This window comes from Anolis carolinensis, chromosome 1 (assembly GCF_035594765.1).
Source record: "Anolis carolinensis isolate JA03-04 chromosome 1, rAnoCar3.1.pri, whole genome shotgun sequence".
Taxonomy (NCBI): domain Eukaryota; kingdom Metazoa; phylum Chordata; class Lepidosauria; order Squamata; family Dactyloidae; genus Anolis; species Anolis carolinensis.
Window position 1 is genome coordinate 327000051 of NC_085841.1, and position 19861 is coordinate 327019911.

The window sequence follows — 19861 nt, forward strand, 5'->3', positions numbered from 1 at the left end:
TTAGAAATCTCTTTGATGGAAAGAAATTAACATAAAGTCACACGGGCAGGTCTAGAGATTCCTAGAGATAATATTCTGAATTTAATCAATTAATGAATAAATCTGCAAAAGTCAAAACCGCAACTGCGGAGGGTCAATTGTAACATGTAAGAGCACCTCATCAGTTAACCACAACAGCCTATCAATTCCATGTAACCAAAATAAAAGAAATTGTAAATTATTTTCAGCTGTCCAGTATTTTTCAGAATCAAACACAGATATACCAGTAAACCGATACATCTCCAATAGTAATGATAATATGATAATTTTTCTTATCTACATAAAAGAATTGTGATTTGCGGATGAAAGTCTCATGCATCCTAGCCTATAATAACTCTATTTATTTGCATAGGGGGCAGCGACAAGTCTTCAATGCCTATTGCTAAATTAGCTTATGATTTAATTGCCTGGTAGATTAAAGCAAAAGTCAATCTGTTCCGGGTTCTGCTGTTAACAATGGGTAGCCAGATGCTCTAAGAAGCTTCAGAGCAACGAATGTAAGCATTTCCATTCACTGTTGATCCCAGGAGAATAGAAGGGCAAAGATACATAACTAATATACAAGGTCAAACAATTCCAGATTAATGTGATAACAGTAGTCAGCCATAGTAATGTGTGTTTAACATCACTATTGTCAATGTTAGTTCATGGGTTTTTTTACATTTCATTTTGATAGCTTGAGACATTGCACTGGAAAGCACTTTTTAAATCATTATTTAACCTCAGTAATGTGATTACTTTCATTTAAGAAAATGATATTCCTCCCAATTATGATGTTTTCAGACAATTAAATTGCTTCCTGATTTCCATAATTGTCTCATTTATAAGATTTCTCTCTTTCCTGATTAGTCAGGTAGAGTAATCCCATTCCTCTAAAGCAGTATAGCATTCAGATGTCTGGAACAAACCATAAGCAAATGCGTAGCCTCACAAGGTCCTCCTCCCCCATCGCTTCTGCACTGGCTTTGTCTGACTCAATACAGTTTTAACATGTCAATTAGAAGTGCAAATCTGTCTTTAATGGGACATAACAGAAGACTGAGCAATTACTAGGGAACACCATTGCTTATGAACTGCTACTCTGCATTTTAAAATTGCTATTTAGAGTGAAATGACGACAGGTATGAAGTAGACAAGATTTTTTGTACTACAAACTCCCACAGTTCTGTTCATTGGCAAGATCAGCAAGAACATATGGAAACTGTAAATAAAACAAACAAAACAAAAATATAAAAAGTGTCATGTTGCCTAACCCTGAGTCAGATCCACCATAACACTGCTTGCAGGAATCAGTAAGATATAATGAAAATTATATATAAGTGAACTGGAATGCAGAAATCTATTAATGTTTACTGTATCATCTATTTCCTAAAGCACTTGAACATAAGAGCAGTGAGGTGGATTTTTCAGAGGGGGGAAACCTCAGTGCCCTAAATATGATGTAATGCACGTCACTAAGGTGTTGAGAGTGAATTTTTCTTTCATCAGAATTGTTATTACATTCTAATTTTCAGAAACAAAGATTCACCTGCCAAAGAAGTCATCTCAAAACACACTGAAGCGCTTGCATATACTGGTCAAGATGAGGATGGTATGGTGTATTTACATGGGGATCACTTTTGCAGGTGCACAAAGACAGTTGCAGTTTTCCCATAAATAGGAGCATAGTGTCTAGATTCAGGGAAGTCATGCTACCCCTCTATTTCCCCTTGATCAGACCACACCTGGAATACTATGTCCAGTTCTGGGCACTGCAATTGAAGGGAGATGTCGACAAGCTGGAATGTGTCCAGAGGAGGGAGACTAAAATGATCAAGGGTCTGGGGAACATGCCCTATGAAGAGCGGCTTCAAGAGCTGGGCATGTTTAGCCTGCAGAAGAGAAGGCTGAGAGGAGACATGATGGCAAATGTATAAATATGTGAGGGAAAGTCATAGGGAGGAGGGAGCAAGCTTGTTTTCTGCTGTCCTGGAGACTAGGACGCGGAACGATGGCTTCAAACTTCAGGATAGGAGATTCCACTTGAACATTAGGAAGAACTTCCTCAGAGTGAGAGATGTTCAGCAGTGGAATTCTCTACCCTGGACTGTGGTGGAGGGTCCTTCTTCGGAGGTTTTTAAACAGAGGCTGGATGGCCATCTGTCGGGAGTGCTTTGAATGTGACTTTCCTGCTTCTTGACAGGGAATTGGACTAGATGGCCCACAAGGTCTCTTCCATCTCTATGATTCTATGATTCTATGATTCCAAGTGTGGTTCTCAGACCCCTTCTACATTGCCATATAAAATTCAGATTATCTACTTTGAACTGGATAAAATATGTGGTGGTGTAGACTCATATAATCCAATTCAAAGCAGATAATGTGGATTATCTGTTTTGATAATCTGAATTATATGGCAATGTAGAAGGGGCCTCAGAATCTTGGAGTTGGAAGAGATCACAAGGGCCATCCAGTCTGACCTCCTTCTGCCATGCAGGAACACACAATCAAAGCACTCCTGACAGATGGCCATCCAACCTCTGTTTAAAAGAGGAGAGGAGACCACCACACCCCAAAGCAGCATATTCCACTGCTGAACCATTCATATCACCAGGAAGTTCATCCTAATGTTTAGATGGCATCTTTTTTCTTTCCAATGGACATTGATTGAATGAGAGGACTTAACTGGGATCTATCTTTGAAGAAGCAGCAGCACTATCTCTTCCCCTCTTCCTTCCAACACACAAGACCAACATCCTGTCAGGAGTGACTTGAGAAACTGCAAGTCGCTTCTGGTGTGAGAGAATTGGCAGTCTGCAAGTATGCTGCCCAGGGGATGCCCAGATGTTTTATCATCCTGTGGGAGGCTTCTCTCATGTTCCCGCATGGGAAGCTGGAGCTGACAGATGGGTGCTCACCCCCCTCCCTGGACTCAAACCACTCACTTTTCGATCAGCAGTCCTGCTGGCACAAGGATTTAACCCATTGCACCACCGGGGGCTCCTCCTTCCAAGCTACACAGGGTGGGGTTTTCTGACAAGGGGTGGAAATGCTCACTTCCCACCAACCACTTCTCCCCATCATTAACCTCTCCTTCCTAGAAGGACAGCCACACATTTTAAAGTCCAGATTTTTGGTAAAATCACAGTTTAAAGCCCTTGTGTCACGTTTTAGGATCAGAGTACCTATGAGATGAGTACAGGCAGTCCAGGAGTTACAAACATTCGACTTAACATACAACTACTAGTTACAAACAGGAGTGAGGCAATAGGAAATGAAGAGGAAATTTATCCTCAGAAAGGGAAATTCACTTTTATAAGAGTTATCATGAGAAAAAGGTATCTCCACTGAAGCTTTATCACAAATCCTTGTTCCCATGACAACCCCAAAATTTCAAAATCCAATTGTCACAGGGACAGAAAGAGGTGAAATATTCTGAACAAGGGCACCGACAGCAAAACAAAATGTTAAAGGGACTTTAACCTTTCCCTATGGAGTTACACTTAAAAATTTACCTCACACACAAATTCAACTTTAGAACAAACCTGCAGAACCTATTCTGTCATTAACCCAAGGACTGCCTGTATGGTTTTTTTAGACTTTGTAGACAAGAGCCCTAAAAGCTTAACTTGCCAATATGACTGTTCATTGGCCACCAGACTTTCTACATACAGGAGAAAACATGTAGGAAAAGTTATCTATAACAGGAAACAACTACCTATCTATGCAACAATCAGTTTTATTTATGTATAACTCTGTGGAATCATTTACAATGCCATAGCCAGTTAAAATACAGGGTTGTTGTGTGTTTTCCGGGATGTATGACCATGTTCCAGAAGTTTTCTCTCCTGACGTTTTGCTCACATCTATGGCAGGTATCCTCAGAGGTTGTCAGGTACATACCTCACAACCTCTGTGCGTGCCTGCCATAGATGTGGGCGAAATGTCAGCAGAGAATACTTCTAGAACATGGCCATACAGCCCGGAAAACGCACAACCCTGTGATTCCAGCCATGAAAGCCTTCAACAACACAGTTAAAATACACATTATAGTAATCTCATTATGGAGCATTTCCGCTGTTGCCCAGCAGTCTCTTCTTCATTAACACTCTGCCAGTAGTTCAGTGACCACTTGCTCGGATGAAGCCCCATTGACTTTCATAGGTCTAAAGCAAAGTAAGTGGTCATTGAATGACAACCTTTGGCTCTCTGGCTGAACCCCTCTTTGATCAGACAAAGAAAGCAGCTTATTGATGGAGCAAAATATTTCCCTCCTGCATTGCTGAGCAAACATTCCTCGGGAAACCCAGTAACCATAATCAGCTATCAAACACATGTACTGTATGAATGTTGTGTATTGAATCCATTGTTCCCTTTGATCTGTTTTCTTGATATCTGTGCTTACCAGATGCTCAGGACTTCAAAACGTTTCTTGATCCTTTTGTCTGAATTTTTATGTGGCCAAATGTTTGAAGTGGCCTTTTAACCAATCTAAAAATTTGTGGCTCACAAAAATTTTAAAAGAAAGATAACGTAGTGATAATGCAGCAAAGTGGAAATACACAGCAGATTGCAATCCAAAATTACTTTGGGACATACAAACACATGAAAAGTCAACCAAAGTAAATTGTTTCATTACTTTTAACCTGTACTAAAATATCTTCATGATTTTGACATGAATAGGTTTGCCTTCTCATCACAAATTGGAATTCCAGTTGTGTATCTAGGTGAGCATCAAAGGTTTTCTTTTAAAAGGGCTGGGTATATAGTTCCAGCTCAGACAGATTGTCATAAAACAAGTCTAATTATATTCACAGGTGTTGGGTGGGTGCTGAAGGATCTGAAGATATATATCATATACTTTCAGAAAACAGAACACTTAAATACAAAGTGCAGATGAGAAACATATGACACTTTGCCCTCTCCTACCCCTATTACGGCTCAAAGTCCTCTTCACTGGGATTTGTTGTTTGGGTCAGTCTTGCTAAGATACGTGCCTTGGTGCATACAGATAGTGACCTTTTGTGTAACCAGCACAACCTTAGTGCATGGTCTTGTACAACTCTTGCCATCAAGACATTTTTTAGACTTGCAGGTTGGACACTTCTTGGAGTTGTGGTCCCATCAATTGTTTTCCTAGAATGTGCCTAAGAGATCCAAATGTCTGTAAGAAATATGAGCCCTATTCAGACACAATGATGACACTCTCATGATAGTCTTCCTTTCACAGTCTACCAGGTGACACATTATTATTATTGTATTACTGTGTTTCCCCAAAAATAAGACAGTGTCTTATATTAATTTTTGCTCCCAAAGATGTGCTAGGTCTTATTTTCAGGGGATGTCTTATTTTTCCATGAAGAAGAATTCACATTTATTGTTGAACAAAAAATGAACATTATATACTGTACAGTAGTTGTCATCACAAACCAGCATAACCAGACAAACTGTGAATCCTATCAAGAATTTCTTGTTATTACCATTATTTCCATGTACAACACTCTATGGTATGTACATTTACCAATCCCGCATACTCTGGTGTTCTGTTTGGCGGGCATGCTTCCAAACAAAAACTTTGCTAGGTCTTACTTTCAGGGGAGGCCTTATATTTAGCAATTCAGCAAAACCTCTACTAGGTCTTATTTTCTGGGGATGTCTTATTTTCAGGGAAACAGGGTATTATTATGATGTTTATTTATACCCCATTTTTTCTCTCCAAAAGGAGACTCAAAGTGGCTGGAGTTTTGGGTCATCGACAATCTGGATACTATTCAAGAATCTAGAAATCAGTGAATGCGCTGGCACCTTAAAATTCACGAAGTACAGTGATACCTTGAGTTAAGAATTTTCGTTCCAATACAGGGCTCTTAATTCAAATTGCTCTTATCTCAAAGAGAATTTTTCCATGTTATTAATCCATTCTGCTCCCAACCCCAACCCCCTTTTACTGGTTTTTTTGTCACACAGAACAATAAAAAAGAAAGATGAAATTTAAAATAGTAGAAGCACAAAGTTGTGGCAAGGAAGAAAAAAGCACAAAGTACAGAGGCCAAAGCATCGTTTTCTTCATACTATACTCATTCCAGCCTCCCTTCCTCTCTTCCTCTCTCCCCTCTCTATCTTCATGAAGCCAAACATACCAAGAATAAAAACCACATGAAATCAACTAACCCAAATTAATCAAAGCAGACAAGAGAAAGCAAACAGCAATCTTCCAAGTGAGCAGGAGCATGAGGCACAGAGGCAGGAGGAAGGGAGGCTGTTCCCTTGAAGCCCTGAAGCCCTGTACTCTCGTTCTAGAGCTCCCTCTGGTGCCAGCTCTAAACTCAAAATACAGCTCTTATGTCAAAGTAAAACTTGGGATGAACAGCAGCTCTTAATTTAAAATGCTCTTTGGTTGGGATGCTCTTAAGTCAAGGTTTCACTGTAGTATGATAATCTGTGTTGTTTCTATGCTTTGGGCAGTGCAATTGCACAAGATGTTGTTAGTCAGATGCATTAACCATTGGTCCACATACATTGTATCACACTGATTTTCAGTCAACAGCAGGTAAGTCCTGTGAGAGGGGAAATAGAGTACCACCTGGACAGAACTTTACAGTGTGTTTCTAGCCACTATTTTATTAGAGAAAACTATAGGGAGACGCTAACAAATTACTATTTTTTCCATCCTGAGCTTCAACTAATTTGTTCTGCAACCCATAAAATAAGTGGGGAAAGTATGGCTGGTGAACTGCAGGGGTCCTTTGAGAATCCATTTTGTTACTCCCAATATTCCCTGTAGGCTTCCTCATTTTTTAAAAAAAAACCCCTGATATTTTAAAAATACCACAAAAAAAGACAATTGATCTCTCCTGCAAGGTTCATGTACCTTTAACACTTGAACTTAATCAAGTGTTTCCTGCATGGCAAGCAATGTCCACTGAAGTTCCATCTTCATATAAAAATTATAGATATAAGAACCCTGTCTCTTATTTCATCTGTCAATGCTCACAGAACTATAATACATAGTGATGTTTTAGCTGTTTCCTGGAACTGCAAATGATGCCATATAATGCAGCTCACCAGTGAATTGATGGGTAGGCATTTCCATCCCCTCTTTCCCAAAGTTGCCCAATCCTGCCATTTCCCAACAGCTTGCATCCTTGCATCTTAGGGCACAATTTCATTAGCATTGTACATTCAAAAAGTCCCGCTGCATTTATTTCATGGTGAACCTGCTTTTTTTTGTGTCACCGTGCTTCTATCTATTTGACATGCGTTCCAGATGCACAGAGTGGCCCTACATTTCTGTACAGAATTTACTTCCAAAAGGGCTTGATCTCTCACTCTGGTCTCAGGCTGCTGCCATTATATCATAAAAAAGAAGTGCTACCAACAATCAGGAAGGCCTCCATTGAAATAGGACTAACAAAGTAGCTGCTCTTTTTATCACCGAGTATCACAAATCACCCCACCTCTCCAAACAACAAGGCTCAATCAGTATGTGGTTAACCTGTAGAAGCTTCCCTCCTGCTGTTGTTATCCCTGACAATGAAGACAATATTTAAATGCTTCAAAGGATGGACAATTCCTCCCATTGAGGGCAGGTAACTCACTCCAGCTGCAGGTGCACCGTTTTCTGAAGAAATGATGACAGGCTTACACGCGGGCTAACAAGCGCTCCAGAAATCAGACTGCCTTTCACTTGGTAAATGACCGTTAAAAAGAAGGCTTTGAAAACCACAATGGAAAGTTATCATTTAATCATGGGCAAAGAGAGAAGTGCCTGTCAATTGAGTAAAACATCTCCCAGAGAAAAGGTTGGTGTGAGCATAATGAAAAAGGCAAAGTGATTTGCTTAAGAGAAACTAATGGCCTACTCTCGCACTCTTTCTTTCTATGCTAGGAAAAGCTGTATACAGGGAATACAAGTGTCTCCTTAGAACTATTCTTTCTGTCATATGATTATAATTCCAATTGCTATAGTCTGAAAGGTGGTAAAGCGGAGAGGGGGGCAGTTAGATGCAGTTGAGGAATTCTGCGAGTTGTGATCCAAAATGACAACTTTTCCCAAGCTCTGATTAAAACTGAGCTCAGCTTTTTCACCCTTGGAATTATACTTATTTGCAGGCTGGGATAAGACAGAAATTACTTGTAAGCAAATATGAACACGCTGCATTCCTCTGAAGATGTTTGAACTCCACCCTAGAAAGACCAGAATGGCCCCATCCTTGCTTGCCTTTCTCAGGCAGGTGAAACATATCTCTGTCATCAGACGTATAGAGAATAAAGAGGGGAAAGGTGCTGGGGATGCTGTGAGTGGGAGTTTGGAGAGCTGCCCAGTTTTTAAATGTATTTTATTGTTTTTAATATATACTTTAACTGTAATTCAGTTTTTATACTCGTGGAACAAATATTTAATTGTTTTTGTAATTTTTATATTCATATGTACAGTAGAGTCTCACTTATCCAACATAAACGGGCCAGCAGAATGTTGGATAAGCGAATATGTTGGATAATAAGGAGGGATTAAGGAAAAGCCTATTAAACATCAAATTAGGTCATGATTTTACAAATTAAGCACCAAAACATCATGTTAGACTACAAATTTGACAGAAAAAGTAGTTCAATACACAGTAATGCTATGTAGTAATTACTGTATTTACGAATTTAGCACCAAAATATCACGATGTATTGAAAACATTGACTACAAAAATGCGTTGGATAATCCAGAATGTTGGATAAGTGAGTGTTGGATAAGTGAGACTCTACTGTATATGTATTTGCCTTGTTTTGAAATTCTCCCCCCCCCCCCTTTGCTTCCTCTATCAGCCATCTATCCCAAACGTGTTACAGACAGATACCATTATATGGTTCAATTTACATGATCTAGGAGTCTTAATAGACCACAAACTAGACATGAGTCAATGGTGTGATGAATCGGCTAAGCAAAAACAATGTGATTCTGGGCTGCATGAATAGAAGTAATATGCTAGATAATATTACTGTTTGGGTTTGTAATGGGTTGAGCACCCAAACCCAAAGGGTGCTCACCAATGGTTTCTCTTTATCCTGGAAAGAAGTGACTAGTGGAATGGTGCAGGGTTTGGTCCTGGGCCCAGTGCTGTTCAACATATTTATTAATGATTTGGATGAAGATTTAGAGGGCATGCTTATCAAGTTGGCAGATGACACCAAATCGGGAGAGATAGCTAATACTCCAGAAGACAGGATCAGAATTCTAAAGGACCTCAACAGATTAGGGACTTGGGCCCAAACTGACAAATTCAATTTCAACAAGGAGAAATGTAGACCACTATACCAAGGCAGAAAAAAAATGAAATGCATAGGTAAAGAATGGGTGATGGCTAGCTTGACAATATTACATGTGAAAGAGAACTTGGAGTCTAAGAAGATCACAAGTTGAACATAATCCAACAGTGTGATACAGCAGCTAAAAAGCCAATGGCAGACCTCGTGTGGAATACTGCATCCATTTCTGATCACCACATTTCAAGAAAGAAATTAACAAGGTGTAATAGAATTTCCTGGAACAGCAGAATGACAGCGAAGGATCAAAGAAAGCCCATATTACTAATTATTTTTAAAATTGGAAACTAGTACATAATGAAAGCCATATTAAATTTTAAGTTATCTGGGATCAGTGATGAAGATGAATATTCTTTTCAATCACACTAGAGAAATCATAAAAACCATACTTTTCTTATTTCTAGAGCACATACATTTTAATAGAATCATAAGGTTGAAAGAAACCCCAAGGACCATCCAGTCCAAACTCCTGCCATGTAGGAATTGGTTGTTGTTGATGCTGATAGACATGTCTTAGAACAGTTTTAATACATGTACTTTTGGATAAGTTTTGAGGAAGTCTAAAAATAATTTCAGTTTGACTGTAATGCTTGGCAAATGTTCAGAGAAATGTGTCAAAAGAAGCTCAGAAAATACCTTGGGAGTAAACAAAAGCAGCCAAACAAAAGAAGATAGGATAAAAGTGAACATCTGCACATATATATTTACATGTGTGCCTTCAAATAAATGATAGGGAAATGTATAAATAAATAAATGATAGGGAAATTAATAAAGGGATAGTACACAATGCAGCAGCATAATTTATAGGGATTTGCCATGACAGTAAGAAAACAAGCATGACTTGTGTTAAGTCAACAGTCACCAGTGGTTAGAAAAAAGGACTGTGGAGCTAGGAAGACATTGTATGTGGAAAATAAAAAGAATTGTTCAATTGGCAGCTTGCCATAATTGCAACCACACCACACATGCAATAAATCAAATCAAGGCCTTCTGAAAGATTAAATCATGTATCATTTGGTGCTCTGTGTAGCAGGAAGCTAGGAAGAACTTGACCTTTCAGCTAAACAAAGTATGTGACAAATGCAAACCAGAATTAGCCTGGAGCTTTGTTTTCAGTGCCTGGGCTCAGATGTGGAACATATAAGGATGAAGAAGAGAGTGCTTTTGAGCGTGTTCAAAATGCCTCTTTGCTCCACCGCATAAACAAGCCATTTCTCGGGCATCTGAGATTAAGGGAGGCAGCTGTCACCACCTGGAAATCCAAGTGTAATGCAGAATCCAGGAGTGCTTCCAAGCTGTGGGTTGTGTGAAGCTTCTTTCCTGCTCAAAATACTACAACCCACCAAAACTAAATTGGAAGAGAATACAACAAAATCTAAAATCCATAAAAAAGCAATATCTTTATTGGCCAACCAAATTGCAGCAAAATACATCATATAAGCTTTTGAAACTTCCCTAGCTTCTTCATCAGGCAAAAAAGATAAAATCAAATTGAAGATGTGGAAAAACAAATTGGAAGAGGTCTGGAACAGGTAAGAGGAAGTATGTCTTCACATAGTGCAAGTTGGGCATGGGCAAGATGACTGGGACTCTGATGAAGAATTTGGGATGCCTGACCCAAGGGCATTGGCTGTTTGGAGCTCTGATTCGGATTAAGAAGTTGGGACACCTGTTCCTTGGGCGTTAGAGGTTTGGATGCCCAGGGAGACCTGGATAAATTGGTGATGTTTGGCCGTAATACTTTGTGTGTGGCAAGGTGTTGCTGGGCGCCATTGGGTTTCCTGTGCGTGTTACTGAAGACTGGACTGGGACTTTGCAACAGATGTAAGTTTGATCCGGGTTATTCTGCAACGGAGGGCTGGAATTGTGTGGGTTTTCCTGGACTGCACTGTTATTACTATTTTGCATTAGCTGCTGTTCGCCCTCATTGCTTTGGCTCTCTGTGCCATTCCGTGTTGTGGACCTCCTTTTGATGACTTCAATCCCTGGACCTTGGACTGGAACTCGGCTCTCTTCTTTGCCCTTAAACGCTGCTTGGCGTCGCCCTCTATTCCATGGCTGCTTTCTGCTCCTGACTCCTGGCTTGTTTCCTGACCCTGACGCTGTCTCCTATCCCAACCTCGGACCGGCTTGATGATGCTACTACGCTTTGCTCCTTGGGCTCCTGGCTTGGCCTGCACTCCTGTAGAAGTTTAACGCTGTCTCCCCATCCCGACCTTGGACCAGCTTGACAACGCTTCTCTCTCTGCTCCTTTAACTCCTGGCTTGGCGTTTTGTTCTGCAGCGGTTGCCGCTAGCCCGCCAGTGTCCTTCAGCTCCGCTTACTTCGCTGCTCTCAGTTGAGAGCTTTTCGGCCCGGTTTGGGTTCCTGTTTGGGTTTAAAGTTGCTTTTGTACTTCTGGGCTTTAGGAGGTTTTTTTGGGGCGTCGAAGCTGTTTACTTTACTTTGTATGTTCATTCTAAGCCTGCTCTGAACTTTTGGGTGTATTTGGAGGACTTTAAGTTTAATCCAGATTATATTCCTGATTAATCCGGATTATTCGCCAATTCACGTTTTTTGGCGTTTCTTTGTTTAGACTGCTTAATAACATCACTAGTAGTGGTGAATGTTAAGTGTTTTAAGCCATTTTTAGGTTGTTTAATTGTTTTTTTGGCTATTACTGAATTAAACTCTGTTTTGCTCTCCATTGGCATCTGACTTTTAACAGTGCATGATTAAAATATGGAGTTCGCTGCCACTAGATATAGTAAATGGCTGCCAACTTTAACGGGGCTGTATACATTTATGGAAGTTAGGGTTACTGTTGGCTACTGTTCAAAATGGCTAGAAAGAAGTACTTCCTGTACTAGAAGCAGGATGGTTCTATACTGCAGTACAATACTTGGGACATGAGATGGAGAGTACTATTGAAGAACTCCTGCAAAATTTTGTTATGTTTTTGAGTTTCCTTTAGGCAATGGATTGACTGAACCTGAATTATTTGACCAGAATGTTGGACCTGATAAAATCTTGTTCTGATCTAGCATATTTCTGTGTGTGTGTGTGTGTGTCAGAGAGAGAGAGAGAAAGAGAGAGAGAGAGAGATGCAAGGAGGGAGAGAATTGCGCTTGTGTGCCATTCAAAATGTAAAGAAACAAATACTTGTTCAAAGACAAGCCAAACATCCTGAGTTGAGCAGAACCTATAGTCTTCATCTTATCTGGAAATACTGGAAGTTGTGCTTCCTCTTATTTTAGAATATTTTATTCAACCGCAAACTGCAAGCTTGCCCAAATCCTGCATCATCTTAATGGAACATGAAGCTCCACCAAGCATATATCTGCCTCTTCTCCTCCCCACCCCCACCCCCCCCCCCCAACCCTTTGTATGGTATATACCTTTCTGCTGCTAGCACAGCTGCCCCAGGACCATCTAGTGTCTTATACGAGGGTTGAATGAAAAGTAATGCCTTTACCTTCGTTACTTGGAGTTGGATGGGAATATTTTTAATAAATCAAATGCAGAAATAATCCTTAGAATGTGTTCTTTAACTACCATTATTCACTTTTCCACATAATCACAAGACAATTAGATACCTTTCTGCCAACAATGAACAAGTTTTCTGAAGCCGTCATGGAAGAAGTCGACACTCTGTTTCCGCAACCAGCGTCTCACAGTCCTCTCAATGTCTTTATCAGAAGCATAATGATGTCCCTGCAGATCTTCTTTCATGATCGGGAATGGATGGAAGCCAGATGGTGCTAAATCTGTACTGTGTGGAGGATGCCATACGGTGGTGAGATCCAGTCTCTGAAGTTCTGCTGTGGTGGCATGTGAAGTGTGTGGTCTGGCATTGTCATGCTGCAGGAAACATTTCCCTTTTCCTTTCAGACCCTTGTTAGCTGTCATTTCAAAGTTCATAGCATTGTGATGTTGTTGTTCCCCGTTCAAGGAAATCAACATGGATAACACCATCTGCATCCGAGAATACTGTTGCCATGATTTTTCCAGCTGAGGACTGTGTCTTGAATTTCTTTTTCTGGGGCGAGTCTTTTTGTCGATATTCCATAGACTGACGCTTTGTCTCCGGGTTGTAATGGTGTACTCACGTTTCGTCCCCTGTCACAATTGAATGGAGAAAGCCGTCACCTTCATTCTCATAACGCGAGAGGAGTTCCTGGCAAATTTCAAGTCTGTGTGCTTTCATTTCAGGCATCAGCATCCTGGGGACCCATCATGCACAGATCTTCCGATAGCCAAGCAAAGCAATAATGTGACCCACACCTTCTTGTGAAATGCCAATTATACTTGAAAATTCTCTCTGAGTGATACGACGATTGTCCTGAATCAATCTGTCAACCTTATGCTTGTGAAACTCGGTGGTTGCTGTCATAGGATGTCCAACTCTTTGTTTGTCATGCAAGTCAGATGCTCTCACCTCAACTTCTTTAAGCTTACTCGCCCAATGATGCACAGTACTCCCATCAACACAACCACCATAAACAGCTTGCATTCTCTGATTAATCTCCTTTGGGGTGACACCTTCTGTCAAGAATTCAGTGACTGCACATTGGTTAAGTCGCATTGACCGACCATCTGCACAGGGTTCCATACATTGCACTTTAACAACACAACCATTCAATGCTAAGGCTTCCTGCCAAATGGAACTGTAGAGGAGAGTCTACTGAACAAGCCAGTACCTGCCGCATACCTGTACTGCCATCTGTTGAGGAGTTATGAAGGTGGAGGCATTACTTTTCATTCAACCCTTGTATAAACTGAGCTGACCAGGTAATGTCCAGTTACATTTGTGCAACTGGACACATAATGCAAAACTCATCATCACAGACATTTAAAGAACCTTCAAGAGATTCAAGAGGATGTATATCTGGCTGCAGAAATACAAGTGCACTCTGCCTGGCCACCTCTTTCTTTCCCTCATCCACTAACTGAACAGGGTGTGTATGCTTACAGTTAAGAGGCAAGTTGCAGCTATGCAGGGACCATTGAGTGCAGAAGGTAATGGTTGTTTCATCTTGGAATTACCTTCAAAGGACATATGTGAATGTAATGTGTGTCTGTGTCATTAGGATTCTAGGCAACATGCACTTTTACTGATCTCCTACTTGTTGCTGTTATATGATCCATAGGGAGGGCAAAGCGATTGTGTGGTTTTTTAGACAAATAGCTAATCAGAAGAGGTTTGCCATTGCTTTCATCTGAGGCTGAGAATGTATGACTTGCCCAAGATCACCCAGTAGGTTTCATTAGTGAGTATTTGAACCTTTAATTCCAAAGCATACAATGGTATTCATGACTAGGCAGCAAATACACAATATTTGGTATGTGTGGTGTTATGGTTGAGCCTTATGGCTCCGATACTGGGAGACGTGGTCGTAAGACTCCTCGGGAGTCAGATACTCTCGAGGAGCGAGAAAGGAAGCAGCTGCGGGACTTATTTGCAGAACCATCTGACGAGGATTCCTTTGAGGGTTTTACTGAGAGAATGGAGGAAGAGATGGTTAGCTCAGAGGAGGATGACATGGAATGGACTCGTGTGAGGGAGGATTTGGGTGCCACTGGCAATGATAGTATGGAAGGCGATTGGGGACCTTCAGGATTAGACCCGTGGACAAGCTGGAGGGATGGGACGGGATCCACAGCTGGGGATGCTGTGGGGCGTAGTCAAAGGTGTTTCAGTTCTGATGAGGAAAGTGATGAGGAAACGCCTGGAATTAGGGTAACAGCTGATAGCGATGAGGAGCTGTAAACTGGCATAAAATGGGGTTTGGAAGCAATGGCTAATTGCGTTGGGCAAGGTAATCTGGACGAACGCTTGGGCTCTGTGTGGGAAATTCCTGAAGACGGGTGTGATTCGTTTGCTGACTACGTAAGTTACCAAGGACACTGGGCATAGACGGCGGGAGGAACTGTGTGGGCTTTTGTTGTGCAACCTGTGCTTAATCTTAATAGCTTGGACCTCCGTCGTCTTCTTGACGGACGTCATCTGTTTACTCTGGACTGACTGACTGACTGACTACGGCCTCGGACTCTCCTTCCTGTGATTATCGTTGGACCTGGTGAACTACAAACGTCTGTACCTGCCTTACGACCTCCGGACCGGATTGGAACTTCGCTGACCGCTTCTGCCCTTGAATGCTGCGTTTGTATCTGGAAATTGCTTGCTGTGTGGAGGAGTAACCTCTTAGTTACTCAAACATAGCTTTTGGCAGCAGAGAAGCATCTACTGCCAGTTTTTTGTATTCCTTTGAACCTTTTGTTCACCAGCTTTTGTTTGTTTAAGTCCCAGGCTGAAGTAAGCTTTTTTGGTTTAACCCGGATTAAACTCCGGTTTAATCCGGTTTATCTTTTGAACGTTTTCCTTGTGTCTTTTTACTTTTAAGGCCAATGTTTGCCTAGCCCTTGTCTTTTACGGGCATTTTTGGTTCTGTACCTCCAATAAACTTTGTTATATCTTATCTTGTGGCGTTCTGTCCTTGACATGTGGTCCTCAGTGACTTTTGTCCCCCCCCCCCCCCCAGTAATAGCATCAGTAATTAGTTCACAACATTTTGGGTGGTATCCAACAGTGTTGCTACCAGAGGAAGTAGAAATGAGTGGTCTGCACTCTCTTGTTAAAAAAGCACAAAGTTTTGAAAACTGTTCTAGATGTCTGAGAAACTCTCTGGCTCTTGGGATCTTGGAAAAGGAACAAGAAAAGCCGTTAGTTTTGTCTTTAGTCTGGTGCTTCTTTTTAAGGGCCCTTCCACACAGCCATATAACCCAGACTATCAAGGCAGATAATCCACAATATCTGCTTTGAACTGGGTTATCTGAGTCCACACTACCATATAATCCAGCTCAGTGTGGATTTTATACAGCTGTGTGGAAGGGGCCTAAGTGACAGGTTTGAGGAGAAGTTTGGCCAGAGGCAATCTTCTTAAGATTGGTGGTGGACTGGTGGCGAGGCAACAGAGATTATTGGCTCTTTGGCAACGAGTAGATTGAGCGCGGTGATGGCAAGGAAAGCCTTGGAGAGAGGGCCCCATCTTCACCAGGTGCCACATTGTTTTTACCCTGCTGTAAACCTTGTTGACGGTTTACATAAAGTGGCCAATCATTTATTTGAATTTAATTTTCTTCACTTCTTCCAAATGGGTATGTGGCTGGCAATTTCGTATTTCAAATTCTGGTCACTAAATGGCACACACTTTATTCTAAAATATAGTGTTACTGTCCAGTGAAATGGAGTGCAGTCAGGCCTTATCCTCCTCAATTTCCTAGCATTATATAACTGTGGCTGTTTTTATATTATCCAAGGACTCTCTAGGTGTTCCTGCTGCAGAGTCCTTTGCCCTTGGACTAGCTGATGAATCACCTTATGATTAAACATCAGTGAACCATTCAGTCATGATATGGGTGTGCTATGGGTGTACTTGCTCTTAGAAATCTGGAAAATATGTGTTCTCTTACTTTGATGGAATACACAATCAGTTGCCTATCCAACCTAGTGGATTCATTTCTTACATTTGAAGCTTAGTCCCACTTACATTAGGCCCTTGATGGAACTCATGTGTGTACTTAACACCACTGATTGATTCAATGAGTCTGCTCTAGTTGGTACTGATAGTTTTATTTAGCCTCCAGATCTCATTCTGTGGCAATCAGTGGAAATGGAAAGAAAGATAAGCAGCATAAGTGGTGTTTGTGTATGTCTCTCATTGTGTGTATTAGCCCTTTTGCAGAATTATATACTTGGCAGGATCAAAAACATGCCAGCTGTTCAGGTTGACCATCCACACCTACAGTTCATGAAAATTAGCTATGTTTTCCAACTTTCCAGGAACACAGGAAGAAGACATGGTATAACATTCTTACTCTAAAGTAATAATCTTGAGCTCAAAACAGGGTGAGAGGGATCACCAATAGAATCAGCTTGCTAAACAGAATGGGTAACCTTTAATCCTGACAAACACAAAGTGTTGGAAATAGCAACCTTCTACAAGCCTCCTATACTAGTTACAGTAGAGTCTCACTTATCCAACATAAACGGGCCGGCAGAATGTTGTATAAGCGAATATGTTGGATAATAAGGAGGCATTAAGGAAAAGCCTATTAAACATCAAATTAGGTTATGATTTTACAAATGAAACACCAAAACATCACGATAGACAACAAATTTGGCAGAAAAAGTAGTTCAATACGCAGTAATGCTATGTAGTAATTACTGTATTTATGAATTTAGCACCAAAATATCACGATATATTGAAAACATGGACTACAAAAATGCGTTGGATAATCCGGAACGTTGGATAAGCGAGTGTTGGATAAGTGAGACTCTACTGTATTTGTTATGTATATGATTGAGATTACTTACTATATTGTAGGTATATATTGTCATGGAGTTTTTCCTTTAACTCTATGTTGTTTGAAGTTGTGTGAGGGACAACAGATCATGTGACCAGCTCTGACACTATTCAGACTGAGACTCCGATTTGGAAGCCATTTTGACCTCAGAGTCAGTACTGTACACTGTGTGTCAGAAGCAGTACAATTTAGAAGTCAGTCAGTATGCTGCAGTGCATAGTCTTTATTGAATCAATGTTCAATAATATATTAGATTGAATAGAATGTTAGTCTGCATGTAACAAAGAAAAGACTAAAAAAGAACAAATTGTTTAAACTTTGAACCAATAAAAATGTACCTGTATGCTGAATACATGAAGTTCTGTAAGAAAATCAGCTATGTTAACTTTTAATGAAGACTACTTATTTTTGGTCTCCTGAGACCAATATATTGTATGAGAGAGCAAATGTTTCCTTTTGGGAAAATGAAATAACACTTCTGAAGAAGTCTTTGTTCTTAACAGTTCAAAGAGAAAACCAGGGATATCAGTCTAACAACTGAGAAACCTAAACCTGAAAAGAGTAATGCTTCCAAATGGCTATGGAGATTCTGGTTTTCCAGAAGGTTATGGTCTCTTTAAAAAGTCATATCTCTCCAAAACATTACTTTTACATGAGCTGATCTAAAAGACCAAATAACTTGATGTTGACACTGGCACTTAAATGTTTGAAATTTGGCTGTGGCTGGGACATTGTACTATCCATTTTAATAGTAGTCATTGCTGTGTTTAATTGATTATTCTTTTGAATTGGGCTTGGCCTTTTATTTTTGTAATATGTTGTTTTATGTTAATTGATATGTTATTGTTTAACATGTTGACATAATTTTGGAAATAAACGGCAATCATAACCTTAATGAAAAGAAAAAATGATGTCATATCCGTTTGGCAAATGTGAATCTCCACGAACATGTGGAGACCACCTTTTGAAAACCACTAGTCAAGAAAAGCATGATCTTGTTAGAAGTCAACCCTTTGAACAAGTGATATTCAGAAGCATTCATGTAATGGCACACAGGTAACTCAGCTGTTAAACTGAAGAACCATGTCTTTGAACTGAGAAGGATAATGACACGTACTACAAAAATATATTTGGTTAGTAGAGGATGGTTGTTTCTTTGAAATTGCAGTTGTAGTTTTAATTGCCCAAAAGATATATACTTTTTTGAAACCTCTTAGTTTAAAATATGCACTCAGAGAGAAAAACCAAAGTCTTTTGAAAAATAACATATCATGTTTACTTACAAACATCTTGTATTAATTCACCATAGAGGCACATTTCTTATTGAAGTTCAGTTACAGATAGGATGTAGTTATCTCTGTGTTGAGTACACAAGGTATCGTTCTTAATCAATAGTCCATAGACTTTATATATACTGTACTTGTACTCACTGAAGTCCACAAGTCATACGTTTCTACTGACATCCAAACAGCAACATGCATTCACCTCCACTGAGGTCTGATGCAAACATGCATTCACCTCCACTGAGGTGTAAAGCAGACACACATCCACCTCTACTGAGGTGTAAAACAGACTGAATACAAAATGGAGTCCTGAGTCTGAACATGCTCAGTACAATCACATGGCTATAACCCCTCCCACACCAAAGAGGTACAGTCAAACTGGCAAATCAATATATACATAGAATACAGGTCAGCAAATATATACATTAACAAATAAATGGTGAAAGACTTGGGAGGTTGCTATTTCCAACAATTATGTGCTGCTGTAAGCCGTTGGAGTACTTTTCTGGGAGTTGGTGGCAGGGTACAAATAAAGTTATTATTATTATTAACTTAAATTTAAATTTAAATTCAAATTTAAGTTCCTCCAAGTAATGTCTGTGTATGCCAGTATTTATCTGTCCCACTCCACAGTCCAATATCTTTTGTTAAACCACAAATGTTACATTTGCTACAATATCTTGAGAAACATGCAGTGTTATTTAATTTATTTAATTAGGTGAGAAAGGATATTTATTGCAAAGGAGTGTTTTTTTTTTCTTCAGGACAAGCTTACTTAGGACTTGAATAATACTGACTGGCACAACATATACTATGCTCTGCTCCCAGTCTATCTGAGATAAAAGTCCATTGCTAGAAGTCCCCCCTTCTCCACCCCCCCCCCCCCAAATCATTGGTTATA